At 47.6% G+C, this 17428-nt stretch overlaps 2 long non-coding RNA genes across 3 annotated transcripts; both read right to left on the minus strand.

Moving 5' to 3' along the window:
• Positions 1–5287: 5287 nt before the first annotated feature.
• LOC147827280 (uncharacterized) lies at positions 5288–13692 on the minus strand. 2 transcript variants are annotated; one of them, XR_015452822.1, is made up of 2 exons: positions 9879–13692; positions 5288–6006 (listed from the first exon to the last, which is right to left on the minus strand). It is a non-coding gene; the product is annotated as an uncharacterized LOC147827280 (long non-coding RNA). The 2 variants fall into 2 exon arrangements; XR_015452821.1 differs by having other exon boundaries at positions 6374–13692.
• A 2104-nt stretch (positions 13693–15796) lies between these two features.
• Positions 15797–17428, minus strand: LOC147827281 (uncharacterized). The gene is made up of 2 exons (XR_015452824.1): positions 17243–17428; positions 15797–16953 (listed from the first exon to the last, which is right to left on the minus strand). It is a non-coding gene; the product is annotated as an uncharacterized LOC147827281 (long non-coding RNA).

Here is a 17428-nt window from a genome sequence, read left to right on the forward strand (position 1 = left end):
GATAATTATTTCCAGCCCCAATGAAATTGTCACTATGCAGATGTTTAAAAATGGGTACATTCCAGGAACGGGACTGGGGAAACACCCTACAAACCTTACTCACCCCATTGAGCCTGTCCCTCGGCCCCCTCGGGCAGGGCTAGGCCATTTTCCATAGGGGCCATTGACACTCCTGCGGCCCATGCTGAAAAGATTACCTGGCTCTCAGATGATCCAGTGTGGGTCGATCAGTGGCCCCTCTCTAAGGAGAAATTGTCAGCAGCTCAACAGTTGGTGCAGAAACAGCTTCATGCTGGCCATATTATTCCTAGCCACTCCCCTTGGAATACTCCCATTTTTGTCATTAAAAAACGGTCGGAAAAATGGAGACTCTTACAAGATCTTAGAACAGTTAATAAAACCATGGTACTCATGGGAGCTTTACAACCTGGTCTCCCTTCGCCGGTAGCCATTCCCCTTGGGTATTACAAGATTATTATTGATTTAAAGGATTGCTTTTTCACCATTCCCTTACATCCTGCTGATCAAAAACGCTTCGCATTTAGCCTTCCAGCGACCAATTTCTGTACCCCAATGCAGCGCTTTCAGTGGCTGGTTCTGCCCCAAGGCATGGCCAATAGTCCCACCCTGTGCCAGTCATTTGTAGCCGCGGCACTCCAATCCACCCGAGACAATTGGCCTCAAATGTATATTATCCATTACATGGATGATATCCTTGTAGCGGGGCAATTAGGAAGTGAGGTTTTAGCTTGTTATGCTGACCTTCGACGGGCACTTGAATCTCATGGCCTCCAGATTGCCCCTGATAAGGTTCAACTAAAAGACCCTTATAACTACCTCGGATTTCAGATGAAGGGACATCACATTTCCTCCCAAAAGCTTACCTTGCGGCTGGACGGTCTTAAGACTTTAAATGACTTCCAAAAATTGCTAGGAGACATTAATTGGCTTATGCCCTATTTAAAGCTCACTAAACATGACCTGAAGCCTCTCTATGATACCCTACAAGGTGATAACCACCCTACTTCACCTCGACAGCTCACTGCCGAGGGGCGCAAAGCCATCAGTACAGTGGAACAAGCCACTCAAAATCAAACAATTACTTTTATGGATTATAACTCTCCTTTACAGTATATCATCTGCAAAACCTCCCTCTCTCCCACTGCTGTCTTTTGGCAAACCGCTCCCCTTTTGTGGGTTCATCTCCCAGTTTCCCCTAAGCGGGTCTTTTACCCCTATTATGTTGCAGTTGCAGACCTAGTTATCTTGGGCAGAGACCATGGAAAGATGTACTTTGGAAAAGAACCTGATGTCATTATCCAACCCTACCCTAAGGACCAGGTCGATTGGCTTATACAAACCACCGATTCCTGGCCAATTGCTCTTGCTTCTTATTCAGGGTTATTGGACAACCACTATCCTCCCAGCAAACTTATTGACTTTGCCAACAGACATGACTTCATTTTCCCGAAGATCACTTCTTGCTTTCCTCTGCCAGAGGCTCTACCCGTTTTTACAGACGGTTCTTCCACTGGAATGGCTGCCTATGTGTGGGATGATAACATTGTCCAGTTCCGAACCGCCCACTCTTCGGCCCAGTTAACCGAGCTCCAGGCAGTCATAGCGGTCTTTACCGCATTTCCTGCCCGAGCTTTTAATCTCTTTACTGACAGTGCTTACATTGCCCAATCTGTTCCCTTATTAGAAACATGTGGACTGATCAAACTTGCCTCTCAGACTGGTGGTCTTTTCCTCCAATTACAAGATCTAATCAGAAAACGATCCAAATCCTTTTTCATTGGGCACCTTCGCGCCCACTCTAACCTACCCAGCCCACTTGCAGAGGGCAACCGCTTAGCAGACCTAGCCACAAGACCTCAGGCTTTTGCCTATTCAATAAATACTGATGCCCCCAGTCCGATTGACCAAGCACAGAAGGCACACCAATTCCATCATCTTAATGCTCACACGCTTCGCCTTATGTATAAGCTTACTAGAGAACAAGCTAGACAAATTGTTAAGGCCTGCCCTACGTGCACTCTGCACCTTCCTACACCTCATCTGGGAGTTAATCCTCGTGGCTTGATTCCAAATGCCCTATGGCAAATGGACATCACACATTACCCTAAATTTGGAAATCTTAAATATATACATGTCAACATTAATACATATAGTGGATTCATATTTGCCACCCTGCAGTCTGGGGAAGCTACTAAACACGTCATTGCTCATCTCCTCACTGCCTTCTCAGTGCTTGGCTGCCCACAACAAATTAAAACAGATAATGGTCCTGGCTATATCAGCTCTGGCTTCTCCAAATTTTACAAACAATTTACAATAACACATATAACGGGAATCCCATATAATCCACAGGGACAGGGCATTATAGAAAGGGCTAATCTCACACTTAAAATTACTTTAGACAAAATAAAAAAGGGGGAATGGTATCCTACTAAGGGGTCTCCTAGAAATCTGATATCACATGCACTATTTATTCTAGAAATCTGATATCACATGCACTATTTATTCTTAACTTCTTAAATTTGGATGCCAAAGGTTTATCTGCAGCCAATCGTTTCTGGCAACCAGAGACGCAACGACAATTTGCCTCGGTGATGTGGAAAGACCCCCTGGACCACTCATGGCACGGGCCGGATCCTGTACTTATCTGGGGCCGAGGATCGGTGTGTATTTACTCCAAGGAAATGAAGTCAGCCAGGTGGCTCCCAGAACGCCTAGTAAAACAAGTTGATAGGTGTGCTGATGATGCCGATGACCTGACGTTGTCCAATCTTAACCAGTTAACAATGGCGCCTACAATTACAATCTAATAATCATAAAGAGAATAGTATAATTCAATTTGGCTAGTTATATTTGGGTGCACCCTAATTTTATACACTGTCTTATATGTTTGTCTATTGTCTGTTGTTTGTGTTTGTACAGTTGAGCTCAATATGTTCCTTCCTCTTCAAAGGATATTCGCCTATTGTTAAATTGACTTATAGATAATATTATTAAACTAAAGACATGCTTTTCTTCCCAGGTTGTTAATTGATCAAAGTACCACTGAAATTTATTTTATGAAAGTGACGTGCATTGTTACCCACATGCAACAATCAAATTACAATTAACAGTTATAAAATAAAAAGATATATATTCTTAATTGTTTGTCAAAACGATTATAGATGGGAACTCCCTTTGATGAATATAGAAGTGGCCACCCAGAAAATGATTATTCTGGTCTTAATTCATTAAAGGGACCCCCTAGTAAATTTTATATTATATAATCTTATGGGAGACATATCACAATGAATATTATCTAAATATGTTATAAATTGATTGTATTGGTTGTCCTTGATATTTAAGCACTAAATATGTTGTTACAAAACGTTCATATTGGTTAAGTTCTGAATATGTTATTGTAGCATGTCCACATTGGTTATCTTCAAAAGCTTAATCAGGGTAGCTTAACTCTCTTATTCACAGTCTAGCCTTAAATGAACATTGCTGTTTTTATGCCAACAAATCTGGGATCGTCAGGGGAAAAATTCGCAAACTTCAGGAAGATTTAAACAGATGACGACAAAAATTCACTCAAAATCCCCTCTGGACTGGCCTCAATGGTTTCCTCCCTTATCTCCTCCCTTTGCTGGGACCCTTATTGGGTCTACTCTTGCTCATTTCTTTAGGGCCCGTACTTTATAACAAAATCATGGCCTTTCTTAGAGCCCAGATAGAGGCAATAAAAACAGCGCCCATACAGGTCTACTATAATAGATTGGCAATGGCTGACCAGGACGAATGTCGGACCATCGATTAGGTCCTTGCCGTGGCGAAGTGTTCTCGCCCCACCTGGTGAGTGGGCTGGCAAGCCAATGACGGGCAACTGAGCAAGCGTGCCATGCAATGAGAGAGCCCTCGTGTGCCGCCTAAGACAGGTGCCAGAGCCTTGATTCTCTGGTTAACCGATGACGGGTAAGGTGCACGGTGCAGACACGTGTGTTGCTCTGACCCAAGACAGGCTCAGCCCCCGCAGGCTTGGCTCTCCTGACGCCTTTCTAAAATTATAATTTTAAAGGGAGGACCTGTGGGGGGCCTTGCCCCCCCACTAGAACTCTTGAGTGCCTTTTACGGACATATCCGGGCCTGCTGCAAATCTACCCAGCAACAAGGAAGTAGCCCCAGTACCCTCCTCTTGCTCCTCCCCTCTAGCCCTACGGTATATATGTTGTAACAGCTTCTGCAATAAATGAGACTTGATCAGAAACCTGTCTTGTCTCCATCTCTCGTGTCCCCTGTCCCCTCTCATCCTCGCTCCCCCTCTAGGGTCTCCGTTGACTTACCCGCGGGCCGGGACATAACAGCCGGGGGACCAATTGTACAAGTACACAGAAATCTCTAGTCTGTTTTAGCACTAGTCCATGTACACAAGGGGTGAGTCCAGAGGAGCAGGCCCACCACCCATCATAAGGGGGAATGAGATATTTAGGTCTAGGCCGAAGAATGGTTTTGTTACAAAGGTGTTGGTGGGAGGCCGGGACACTGCCAACATAAGTTCCTTGTCCAGTTACCGACTGTAGGGTCAGCCTAGCTGTCCCTTTTTGTTGCCATCTACACTGAGTCGGACTGTCTGATTTAGTGAAATTGTCTAGATAAGCTATTGCCTCGTAGTATGGGGGCTTGGTATCATAACATAGCCAGCAGGACTGAGTGAGGTCTGGCCTAGATGCATTTAGGGCCTTAAAGGTGTGGACCATCAGTTCCCAAAGGGGGTCTTGGTCCTGGCTATGATCAACTTTTTCTGTCTGGGTGATCATTTGAACCAAGGGCAGGAATGTGGAAGCGGAGGTTAAGTTTGATGGCTGTATGGAGGTATTTGTTTTTGGTGGCATGGGCGAGCTCTTCGGGGGAGGGGGCTTAGTAGGTCTGAAAGGGGCTATTGGGGCTAGTGCCAAATTTGGCCCTATCAATTGGGGAGGCCCTATTGCAAGCGGCTCCATTTTTAGTTTTATAGTAAAAAGTAATCCATTATCATATCCACTTTCATATAATCGCAACCCCCAACTGCGGCCTGTTTCCCAATTTGTGAACTGTTTGCCTGGGTCCGTAAAAGTAATACGGATGGGGTTACACAGAAATTGGGCACAGCGGCCAAAGAGAGGATTGTGTGCCAACTTCTGTTGGGGAATCTTGTCGACCGAAATAAAATCAGTTGTAATGGAGGGTTTCCAAGCTATGGCCCCCGTTGACTCACAACCCCAATTTTTGCAAAAGAACTGTTCAGCACCCCCACAAGTTACAATTTGACTTCTAGTACGCCCCCCCCCCCGGACAGACGTAGAAGGGGGTGTCTCGTAATATTGCCCTGCGAATTACATGGTTGCAACCCGGTGTTCGTGAATCGACCGGGGGGAGGGTACACCCCTTTTTTGTTTCCCCACATTCAGGCCTTCCCCGTGACTCTAGGCTCCAGTGTCCGATATCCCAGCTGCCAGTGGCTAGCCGACAGAGATCAAACTCTAGAGCAGGCCACCAGGTTAATGGTGGGCTCACTTTGGATGAGCTGTTAATAATGTCACCTGTGGCGGTACTGATGATCATCCAAGTTAAATTTAGGGGAGCATGTGGGTTCTGTCCTCCTAATATCGGTGTCAAAAGTACAGTTACCACAATCATGACCGTCGACGACGCAGCTTGAGTTTGAGGGGATTGTCTTGGTCTTTGGACACCTGCCATGATGGAACGAAGTCCTCTAGGACAGCGTGAGGATCTGCAGGGCGAACGTGGGTGTAGTGCACCCACGAGGCAACCCCGTCGACCTTGAGAGCGGTGGGCGTGGTCAGGACTGTGACATAGGGTCCTTTCCAATGGGGCTCAAGGTCCTTTTGTCGGTGTCTCCGGACGAAGACCCAGTCTCCTGGTCGATAGCGATGGGGCTCGGGAGGCGGTCCAGTTTGGTATAAGGCTTCTAATTTAGGCCAGATGTCCTCGTGCACACTTTGGAGGCTTTTTAAAGAAAGTAAACTTTTGGTCATCAAATTCAACAAGCACATTTGATAGAAGGTTGGGAATAATGGGAGGGGGAATTCCAAACATAATTTCAAAGGGAGTTAATCCCATCTTATAGGGTGAATTGCATACCCTATAGAGGGCGAAGGGAAGGAGAGTCACCCAGTCACCGCCAGTCTCTAAGGTTAATTTAGTTAAGGTCTCTTTTAATGTTCTATTCATCCTCTCTACCTGTCCTGAACTTTGGGGTCTGTATGCACAATGTAATTTCCAATCCGTCCCCAATATCTGTGCTAGGGTTTGACTCACCTCGGAAATAAAGGCGGGTCCATTATCTGATCCTAGCATTACTGGGAAACCATACCTTGGCAGGATGTCTTCTAGCAGTTTCTTAGTCACACTTCGCGCTGTTTCATGTTTGGTAGGAAACGCTTCTGTCCATCCTGAAAAAGTGTCTACAAAAACTAACAGGTACTTATAACCATACCTTCCAGGTTTTACCTCGGTGAAGTCCAATTCCCAATAGGCTCCAGGTCGGCTTCCCCTCAGCCTATTTCCTGGGTTGGCCCTATTGTGGGTGGCATTTGTCAATTGACAGGCTTTGCAGGTAGCAACAATATGTTCAATTTTAGAATTAGCATCACGGATCTTAATTTCAGCATGTCTCAGGAGATCTTGCATTTTTCGAGTGCCCATGTGGGTGGTCCGGTGCATCTTGGAGAGAACTTGTTCTCCCAGCACTTTAGGCAGGATGACTTTACAATCAGAAGATTTCCACCACCCATTGAGGCACTGAGGCATAGGTAATTGTTTTATCCAATTTAAATCTTCTTCAGTGTACTGGGGTTTTTCTGGTAGGGCTGCACTTCCCGGATCGGGCAGCTGAGTGGCCAGTGTCAGATTAATCTTTAAGGCTATTTTTCGGGCTGTCTGGTCAGCTAAATTATTTCCTCTGGCAATTGGAGTGTCGCCTTTTTGGTGTCCTGGGCAATGGATAATGGCTAATTTTTTAGGTAGCCAGAGGGCTGTTAAGAGGGCAAGGATCTCCTCTTTGTTTTTAATAGTCTTTCCTTCAGCTGTCAGGAGTCCCCTTTCTTTGTAGATGGCCCCATGGACGTGTGCAGTGGCAAAGGCATACCGGCTATCTGTGTATATATTTAACTTTTGGCCCTGTCCTAGAGTCAATGCCTTGGTCAGAGCTATGAGCTCCGCCCGTTGTGCTGAGGTCCCAGTGGGCAATGGTTCTGCCCAAATGACCTCAGTCTCTGTCACCACTGCTGCTCCTGCATACCTGCGGCCATCACGAACAAAGCTGCTCCCATCAGTGTACCAGGTATCATCTGCATCTGGCCACGGTTGGTCGCTCAGATCTGCTCGAATTCCATGTACCTGGGCTAGGATGTCTGTGCAGTCGTGAAGCGGAGCCTCCAAGCTCGGGTCTGGCAACAGTGTGGCTGGGTTTAAAGCAGCCGGGGCCTGAAAGACAACTCGGGTTGGATTTAGGAGTAAGCTCTGGTAGTGGGTCAGGCGAGCATTACTGAGCCATCGATCCAGAGGCTGTTTTAGGACTCCCTCAATAGCGTGAGGGGTGGTCACGCACAGTTCTTGGCCTAATGTCAACTTGTCAGCATCTTTGACCATTAGAGCCACTGCTGCAATCATTCTTAGACACGGGGGCCATCCTGATGCAACTGGATCAAGTCTTTTTGATAGGTACACCACTGGGCGGCGCCATGGCCCTAGATGCTGGACCAGGACGCCCTTAGCGACTCCTTTGTTTTCATCAATGTAAAGGTGGAATGGCTTAGTAATATCGGGCAAGCCCAAGGCTGGTGCCGTCAGCAAGGCTGTTTTAATTTGATCGAAAGATTTTTGTAGCTTTTCTCTCCATTGAAAAGCCTGATTGTCTTTGGTTGCCTCGTAAAGGGGCCTTGCGAGCTCTGCGAACCCCAGTATCCATAGGCGGCAGAAGCCCGCTGATCCCAAGAACTCTCTGACTTTCCGAGGAGAATCTGGTGTGGGTATCTTAAGAACTGTCTCTTTTCTAGCATCCGACAGCCATCTCTGCCCTTCCCTAAGCATGTACCCCAAGTAGCTTACCTCGGGTTTGCAGATCTGGGCCTTTTTGGCGGACGCCCGGTACCCCAGTTCTCCTATGACTATCAAGAGTCTCTTGGTTCCACTTAGGCAGTCTTCCCGCGTTTCAGCTGCTATGAGGAGGTCATCTATATATTGTAACAGAGTTAGTTGGGGGTTCTGGAGGCGAAACTCACCCAGGTCTTCATGTAGGGCCTCATCGAAGATGGTGGGAGAGTTTTTGAATCCTTGGGGTAATTGGGTCCATGTCAGCTGTCCGTGAAGGCCTTGTTCTGGGTCACTCCATTCAAATGCAAAGATGTGTTGGCTTTTGGGTGCTAGCGGAAGGCTAAAAAAAGCATCTTTGAGATCCAAGACTGTGTACCATCAATGGCTCGGGGGAAGTGAACTCAAAAGGGTGTATGGATTAGGCACTGTGGGGTGGATGTCCATAACCCTCTTGTTCACTTCCCGGAGATCCTGCACTGGCCGATAGTCATTAGAATGAGGTTTTCGCACTGGCAACAAGGGGGTGTTCCAGGCTGATTGACAAGGCCTAAGAATCCCCTGAGCAAGCAACCTCCTGATGTGTGGAGTTATTCCCTTCTGGGCCTCTAGGGGCATAGGATATTGGCGAACTTGTACAGGATCTGCCCCAAGTTTTATTTCCACAAACACCGGTGCTCTGTGTGCAGCTAGCCCCATGCCTCCAGTCTCCGCCCATGCTTGTGGGAACATGGTGAGCCATTGTTCCATGTCAGGATCAGGAGGGGCCCTCTTCTGATGTAGCAGATATTCATCTTCTAGGTTTATGGTTAGTACCTGAATGGGCCTTCCCTCTTGATTAAGGACTTTTGTGCCCCCGGGTTGGAAATGAATTTGAGCCCCTAATTTAGTAAGTAAGTCTCTTCCCAATAAGGGGTAGGGGCAGTCTGGTATAATCATAAATGAGTGGGTTACTTGGCCCACTCCCAAGTTTACTGTTCTTTGGGTTGTCCATGAATACTTTTTCATGCCTGTAGCTCCTTGAACCCAGGAGGTCTTATCAGAAACATGGCCACATGTTTCAAGTAGGACTGAATGTTGAGCCCCTGTATCCACTAGGAACTCGATAGGTCTCCCCTCCACTTTTAGGGTTACCCTGGGCTCGGGGAGGGGTGCCGAACCCCGTCCCCCCTAATCATTTAATTCATCCATAGCCAGGATAGGGGCCTTGGGGCGTCCTTCCTGTTGTTTCTTTTTGGGACAGTCTCTGGCCCAGTGTCCATACTCTTTGCAATGAGCACATTGAGTTTTTCCTAACTGGGGGCGCTCTCTGCATCTCTCTTTGTTTTCTCCTTCCACCGCAATCTTTCTTAGTCTACGTTCACGTTCCTTTTGTTCTCCCGCAGTGGCAGCCAGAAGGATCCGAGCTAAGTTTCGGGTCTGGCGGTCATCAGCTTTTTCTCGTTTCTCCTCTGCGGTTTCACTATTGTTATACACTTTCTCTGCCACTGTCACTAAGTCCTGAATACTCTTTTCTCCTAACCTATCTACTTTCTGTAACTTTCTCTTAATGTCTGGCGCCGCCTGGTTGACAAAATGTATTATCACAGCTGCCTTTGTCTCAATTGCTTCTGGGTCCATAGGAGTGTACCTACGAAAAGCTTCCTGAATTCTTTCTAGAAAAGCAGCAGGGCTTTCATCTAACTTTTGTTGTACATCCCCTACCTTAGCCAAATTGGTGGGCTTCCTTGCCGCTGCTTTGAGACCTCCCAATAGAGCCTGGCGATAGACCCGAAGCCTCTCCTTACCTTCCGCCGTGTTGAAGTCCCAGTTGGGTCGGGACAGAGGAAAAGAAGTGTTGATAGTGTCAGCATTGGTGGTGGGTTGACCATTGTCACCAGGAACCAATTTCCTGGCCTCATTCTGGATCCTCTCTCATTCCTCAGTGGTGAACAGGACCTGCAGAAGCTGTTGACAGTCATCCCAAGTGGGCTGATGGGTAAACAAAACAGTTTCTAACAGGTTAATCAAATCTCTAGGGTTATCAGAGAAATTGGCATGTTGTCGGCGCCAATTATAAAGATCACTTGTAGCAAAGGGCCAGTAATGGTGAGGCTGGTTCCCATGCTCATCAGAGGGCCCTATCGCTCGCAGCGGACAAACAGTAGAGTCTGCTGGTCCTGCCGGGCGAGGCGGCATGCCGGTGACAAGTATTTTGGGTGGGACCATCACGGTTGCCAGCACCCGGGGCGGGCTCTTCCTCCCCAGCCCCGGCTGGGACTGGGTCATTTCTTTCAGCCTGCTGTTGCGGAAGAGAGAGGAGAGAGTAAGGGGGAGGGAAAATAAGATCTTCTTCGGTCCCTCCCTGGAGGACAGGGTAGAGTGGCACGGTCGGCTTGGTTTCGGTCTGCTTCTCGTCATCGCGCCCTCTAGGAGTCTTCTTACTGGCTGTCAGGATTAACTCTGGCTGCTGTTGCTGTGAAGGCAAAAAAAGCTTAACCCATGGGGGTGGGTTAGAGATCAGAAATTCCCAAATGGCAATGTAGGGTACCTGGTTGGGATGAAGGATGGCTTTACGAACTCTGCGTATAATTTGCAAATCAAAAGTTCCCTCGGGGGGCCATCCTACCCCAAGGGTGGGCCACTCCAAGCTACAGAGGGTGATGAACTTAGCCTTTTTAATTTTTAAACTTAGGTTACGAGCGCTCTCCCTAACTTCCTTGAAATGATCTTTCATGAGGGAAAGAGGGGTAGTCACAGTCTGTCCCATCGTCTCAGTCCAAGTCAGCACAACAAACAGACAAACAAATGCAACAGAAAAACACAAGGCGAGACAAAACCGTCCTCCGCCCGATCGGAGGCAATGCAAATGGGACGACGGCCTCGTGCCGTGCCACGGGAGCGACCCGCACCGTCCCTCCAGGAGTCTCACTGACTCTTACTCTTGGGGCACTCCGTCCCCACCAGCGGAATCCGGAACGTCTTCCAGGATCCCGGGTCGGCGGCCCTTGCAGCGCATCCGCCTAGACCGTCTGCCGACCTTCCCAGAAAATAGGCCCAGACTTTACAAACACAAAAAACACTCACCAGCCGGCGTTGACCCTCCGGTACGGGAGTCCTGAAGGTCTTGGGATCCCGGACGAGCCCCCAAATGTTGTGCCCAGATTGTGAAGTCCCAAAGACCACCAGGAGGCCGTTTCCGATGTAAGCACACGAGGGTCATTTATTCAAGCTTAAGCAGGGACTCTCAATTGTCACCGACACAGCGGATCGAGATTGAGAGCCCTGAGTCCCAAACTAGCAGGGTTTTTATTGAGAATACAACAAGCTTTGGTTATTAGTAGCCAGGTGATTGGTTAATACTTAATACATATGAAGTGTAGGGTTTTGGTTGGCTAGGCTTTGGGGGTTGAAGGGGATTACGTATTGGTTTTTGTGAGGGAGAAAGGGGCAAAGATTAACGGCCGATTGTCACATACTGATCGTTAGCAGACCCACTGACTAATGGCCGCATCTATCTTGTGTGGATAGTTAGCTCATTAACTGCTTATCTTATAGATAGTGTGCCTGGAACGCTCTTTCCCCGGGTACACAGGTGGTTGGGTAATAAACTCAGGAATTTCAAGTGGTGAATTCCTAGTTTAAGCACAAATTTGAGAGAACAAAGGAGACAGCTCCAAGATGGAGTCATTTTGGTCCCACACCGAGAAAGATCCCTGACCCACCACTTTCCACCGAAAATCCTTGCTCATTCCTTGTGACTTGTTGCTCATTGAATCCCCATTTAATCAATATTACCTAAGGGACAATACTTGTCATAATCTTATTGTTCATAGTTTTGTCCACCTTGTGATTCCTCATTGGATGATATTGCCTAAGCGACTGTATTTGTAATCTTACTAGTCGACTACAGTTTTGTCCCACCTTGAACCCACCTCACCTCCTGGCTTTGCCCATAAAACACCTTTGTGAGAAGCTGGGCGAGTGGGCAACCCACTTTCCTGTCCCCCTTCTGCCTCTATTAGACAGAAGCTTTCTTTCTCTCAATAAATTTTCCTCTTAACCTCCATTATTCCTAGAATTCATTCTTCAATTTTGGAGGACATTAACTCATGTTTTGGATATCTAGTAAGCTTAGGATTTACATCTCTTCCCCCTATATCACTCCTGCCTCAGCCTCCCAAGTGCTGGGATTGCAGGCCTGTGCCATCATACCTGGCCTCACAAATAATTTGTTAATTAATATGTTTGTGACATATAATAATTATATTCATCCTGGGAAATTGATACATGTACCCTTTACATTGATACAGGGCTTATGATCTATGGATGATATAGGACCTCCAAATAAGGTAAGGGAAATATTATATCTCCCAACCTGCTAGATGTCCAGACACCAAGTTCGTGTTCTCTAAAATCAAAGAATTCTAGAAACAATGAAGTTTAAGAGTAAGAAGAACTTGAGAGACAGAAGGGGACCAGAAAGTGGATTGCCCACAGACCCTCTGCTTCTCAAGGGCATTTTATTGAGCAAAGCCATAAGGTGAGGCAGGTTGAAGGTGGGACAAAACTATAGTCAACTAATAAGATTACAAACACCAAATACCAGTGCTTAGGTGATCCAATGGGAAATCACAAGGTGGGACAAAACTATGATCAACCAATAAGATTACGACAAACGTAGTTCCTTAGGTAATATTGATTAAATGGGGATCCAATGGGGAAGCAGGTCACATAGCAAGCATACAGGGATGATCAAAAATTTCTGGGAAGAAATGGGCTGGGGAGGTTTTGGTCCCTACCTAAGGTGATGGAAACCTATTAGCATATCAATCACTGCTATTCATCCCTAGGGGAAATATGTGTGTAGTTGTTCCTCTTTTCTGAATCCGGACCTTCAGTAAATGGGCCTCAGTTGTCTTCTGTATGGACTCCCTGGAGGGCCCTCCCTGTCTGACTGCCTGTAATACATCCAACTAATTTAGCTGTCTACAGTAACATCTAGATTGTTTTTTACTTCCCTCCTTTTCTAATAAGGGCAAACCTGAGCAGAAAACAGGGTTTTGCCCTTTATGCTCCTTGTATGTCCAGAACATGACTCTCCATTTATAAAACAACACTGTAAAATGCTTCTCATTTCGCTGCATCTTTGGGCAAATTGTTGACCCTGTGTGCCCTTCTTTTGCTACCTAAAAAATGGGAATTAACAGCGCTTGCTTCTTAGAATCGCAGCTGAAATCTAAGAATAAATACAAAAGGGCAGGCACTGTAATGCTCACCTGTAATAATCACAAGTTCAAGGCCAGCCTGGGCACCTTAGCAGACTGTCTCAAAAAACACCACAGCTGCACCAGAGACATGGGTTGGAAACCGGCCTCAAGATAAAGACAAGACGACCAGACCTGCATACTTCCTCAGAGAATAAACATTGAGCCTAATGAAGTCTAGATGGGCATCAGGGTCAGAGATTTAGCTCAGTGGTTCCACCGCCTGCCTCGCAAGCGGAAGGACCTGAGTTCGATCCCGGGTACCAAAAAAAAAAAAATAATAATAATAATAATAGATAGGCATCAGCCACCCTGGTGGGTGACCAGAGACCTCTGGACCCACCACTTCCTAGGAGAATCTTTATTCTTTCCATCAACGCTTGTTATCTGACTTGTTTCCCAACTGGACCACCATTAACTAAGTGACTACACTTATAACCTTATTGGATGATCATGGCTGCGGGTCACATTGTACCCACGTGGGTTTCACCCAATTATACTCCTCTGTAAAGTGGGGTCCTTGGGCTACCCACTCAGGACCCCTCCTGCCCCTCAGGAGCTTTCCTATCAATAAATATCTTCCTACTTTTAACCTTCTGTTCCTAGGACACATTCTTTGATTACTAGAGAACAAGAACTCCGCCTATCATACATTTAACAGGTTGGGAGATATAATATTTCATATTTCATCCCTGGTATTATTTCCTGTAACACTGACACAGCTGGCTAGTTCAGAGATTGGGTTTTCTGTGCAAGGCTAAAAATGTCCTTTCTCCTCTCTCAATGCCTGGGAGATCCCATCACTCAAATTCTTCCGACCCCTCCCGCTCTTTGCCCCAGGGTAACTACAGGACAAATTGCTAAAACTCTGCTTCCCTATGTGTCTAGACAGTCATAATCTTACCATGGGGTTTGTTACTACAGGAAAAAATCCCTTGTTGCAAAAATCTAGTGAAACTCAAGAAATGGAGACGTGGAGGGCAGCAGCCCTGAAAGGAAGTTGCTTCCTTGGTCCTGGCCACATGTGACTAGAAACTGTGGCCCAGTTATCTGGGAGGGAGCCCAGCCCACAGACCGCCCAGACGACCACATAGGGAGAGCCACTTCCCTGGAGATAACCCCACCAGCCAGCAGGGCCATCACATTCTCTGCAGCCTGGAAGGAAGCTTCCTCTGGCCTCCTTCCCTGCAGTGGAGATGGGTCAGCCCTGGGGATGGCCCTTTCCCAGGTGGCTGAGGACAGAGCCTCTTTACTGTCAAGCAGCGTTTGCAATACAGACTGTATGTGGAGTGGGGGAGTGCGGCCCCCACGTCCCTGCTTTTATGATGCTTCTAACCAGTGGCAGAAAAAAGCAAGTGGCTTCCCCCAAGCACCTGTCAACTCAGCACATCCTCTTGACAGCTTCCTCTTTACATGTGAGAGGAAGTGACCCAGAAGTGACTCTTTAAAGCTCACACAGGGCCAGGGATTTAGCTCAGTGGTTCTGTCACCTGCCTTCAAAGAACAAGGTCCTGAGTTCAATACCCGGGAACAAAAAAACCCAAAACCAAAACAAAACAAAAAAAAGCTCACACAGCTGGGAGACTGGTACATCAGGTCTTTCTGATGCTCTTTACCGCTGTATGGCACTGCTTCTTGGCAAGGCCATTTCCAAAGCCAGCCATCCTGCTGCCCTGGGCATCTGGGTTCCCTGGGTAAGGGGCCTGCAGCGTACCAGAATAATCTCCCTCGGTGGGGGCGGGGGGCGGGCAGCTCACAGAAGCTCTGAGAACCTAAGCATCCTGTCCCCACTGGGAGTTTTGTCACCTGACCTAATGAAGCCACCTGTGCCAGATGGTCAACAAGAGCATCACCCAACCTGCCCCACCAACAGCCTGCCCAGCCAGTGAGTGACTCCACTGTCCCCCAGCTAGGGCCAGATATGACAGGCCCTTGGGTGCACCTGTCATACACACATTCCTGCACCCCCACCCACCCACCAGCAAGTCCACACATCCCAGAACCCATTGTGGGGACCTGCCAATGCCTTTCTGCTGTCCCCCTGGTGGCTGTCCCCCACAGCCACCTCCCCTCACAGCCCTGCACACTTCCTGCACTTACCACAGCTGATTCGCATTGGAGTTCTCCTTGGCTCGCCTTGGGCTACTTCGCAGCAGACAGAGGGCTCTGTGGGGACAGGGCCACATCTGGGCCTGATGCTCTGTAAATTCATACTGGATGGATGTCTATAGGTCAGGCCTGAAGCCATCCACAAACTTTCCTTGGCTTGCCCTGGGGTCTTGCTGATGCACCCTCCTCCTCTGGAGCTCCTCTGCCCAGAGGCTGTCCACCCAGAGTCTGGACACTGTGCCTGTCTGGAAAGTGGGATAAACGCTGCATCTCCAGGGCCCCCCCCTTTTTTTTTTTGGCAGTACTGGGGATTGAACCCAGGTCCTTCTCTGAGCTACATCCCCAGCCCATTTTTAATTTTTTTTTTTTTTTTTTTTGGTACCAGGGATCGAACTCAGGACCTTGCACTTTCGAGGCAGGTGCCAGAACCACTGAGCTAAATCCCCAGCCCTAAAACGATTTTTTTTTAAATTTTTAAAATTTAAAAATTTTTTTTTTTGGTATCGGGGATCAAACTTGGGTCCTTGCGCTTGCGCAGCAGGCAGTGAAACCACTGAGCTAAGTCCCCGGCTCATTTTTAATTTTTTATTTTGAGACAGGGTCTTGCTAAATCGCTAAGTTGCCCAGGCTGGGCTTAAGCTTGTGATCCTTCTGCCACCCTCAGCCTTCTCCACTCTCTTTGAGGGGTCTCCATGCCCCCACCTATGTAGGTGTGTCTTGAGTCACAGCCTGAGGCTTCTAGGATTGGTTATGTAAGACCAAGGGCCTTACCAAACGCTCCGAGGAGCTGACTGCAGTGAAGCACACCCGGGGATCCCAGCGGTGCCTCCAAAATGTAAGACCGAGGGCCTTACCAAATGCTCCGAGGAGCTGACTGCAGCGAAGAAGGAACACACCGGACAAGTTGGAAAGTAAAACAGACCTTAGTCTGGCCAGACGGCACTCCCAAAGTAAAGTAGCTTAGAGAGGCAACTAGCCCGGAGCCCGAGGCTCTTTCATAGGGGTTTGCAGGGGAAGTTAACAGGTGAAATTTACAGAAGAGGAACAAAGGTTAGTGGTCAGCTGACACGTACTGATGGTCAGCAGATGTTTGTAGATTGTTCTATAAACATCAGTTTTCGAACAAAGAGTTGAGTAATTTATTTTGGGACCTTATGGCTGATACAGATCTTATCTAGTGTCCCGGAGCTGGAGCTAACAAGCATCTTTATCTATTTACTCACATTCAATCACAGCTGGGGCTAGGGGAGTTTTATGATTACAGAGTTATGCAGTCCCACAGTTATACTGCCACCATCTCAGGCATTTTTGAGGGCTCCTGTGCATCACAGTGTGCCTGTCCCTGTGTCCCAGTGTCTTTTGGTACGTGTCACCCTGTGAGTGCCTGGGAAGGTGTGTCTTCCTTCTTCCAGGTTATCCAGCAGTGCCAGGCACTGTCCCAAGGACTTTACATCCATGCTCTTCTGTGATCCCACAATAAGCAGGCATTGTTAGTGTCACTGTCATCCTACAGATAGGAACAGAGGCCCAGAGAAGTTAAGTAACTCACCCACAGTCACGCACCCTGCAAGAAATGGAGTCTGGCATGAACCAGCATGTATAGTTGGGGTTTTTTTAAGTATATGCTTATGATACATAATAATTACAGAATTTGGGAATTGGTACATATACATATCGAATCTTAATCATTTTTTACTTCCCCTTCCCTTCCACTCCCACTCCCATCAACCCTCAACCCTCCCCCATCGTTGTTTTTTTTTTTTTTTGGAAAAGGTCTAGGTAGGACTTGAACTCACAATCCTCCTGCCTCAGCCTCCCAGAGTGCTGGTACTGCAGGCATGCGCACCATGCCCAGCTTAGCACACACAGTCCCTAACCCTGTTGGTGCCGCGGGGTTCTGCGGTGGTCCTAGGTGCAGTCACATCCGTTTTCCCGCCAGCCCCTTCTGCCGTGGGTGGATCCGACTGGACTACAAGTCCCGG

Source organism: Heterocephalus glaber, unplaced genomic scaffold (assembly GCF_053883595.1).
Source record: "Heterocephalus glaber isolate CG9 unplaced genomic scaffold, H.glaber_assembly_v1.0 deba00001452, whole genome shotgun sequence".
Classification (NCBI taxonomy): domain Eukaryota; kingdom Metazoa; phylum Chordata; class Mammalia; order Rodentia; family Bathyergidae; genus Heterocephalus; species Heterocephalus glaber.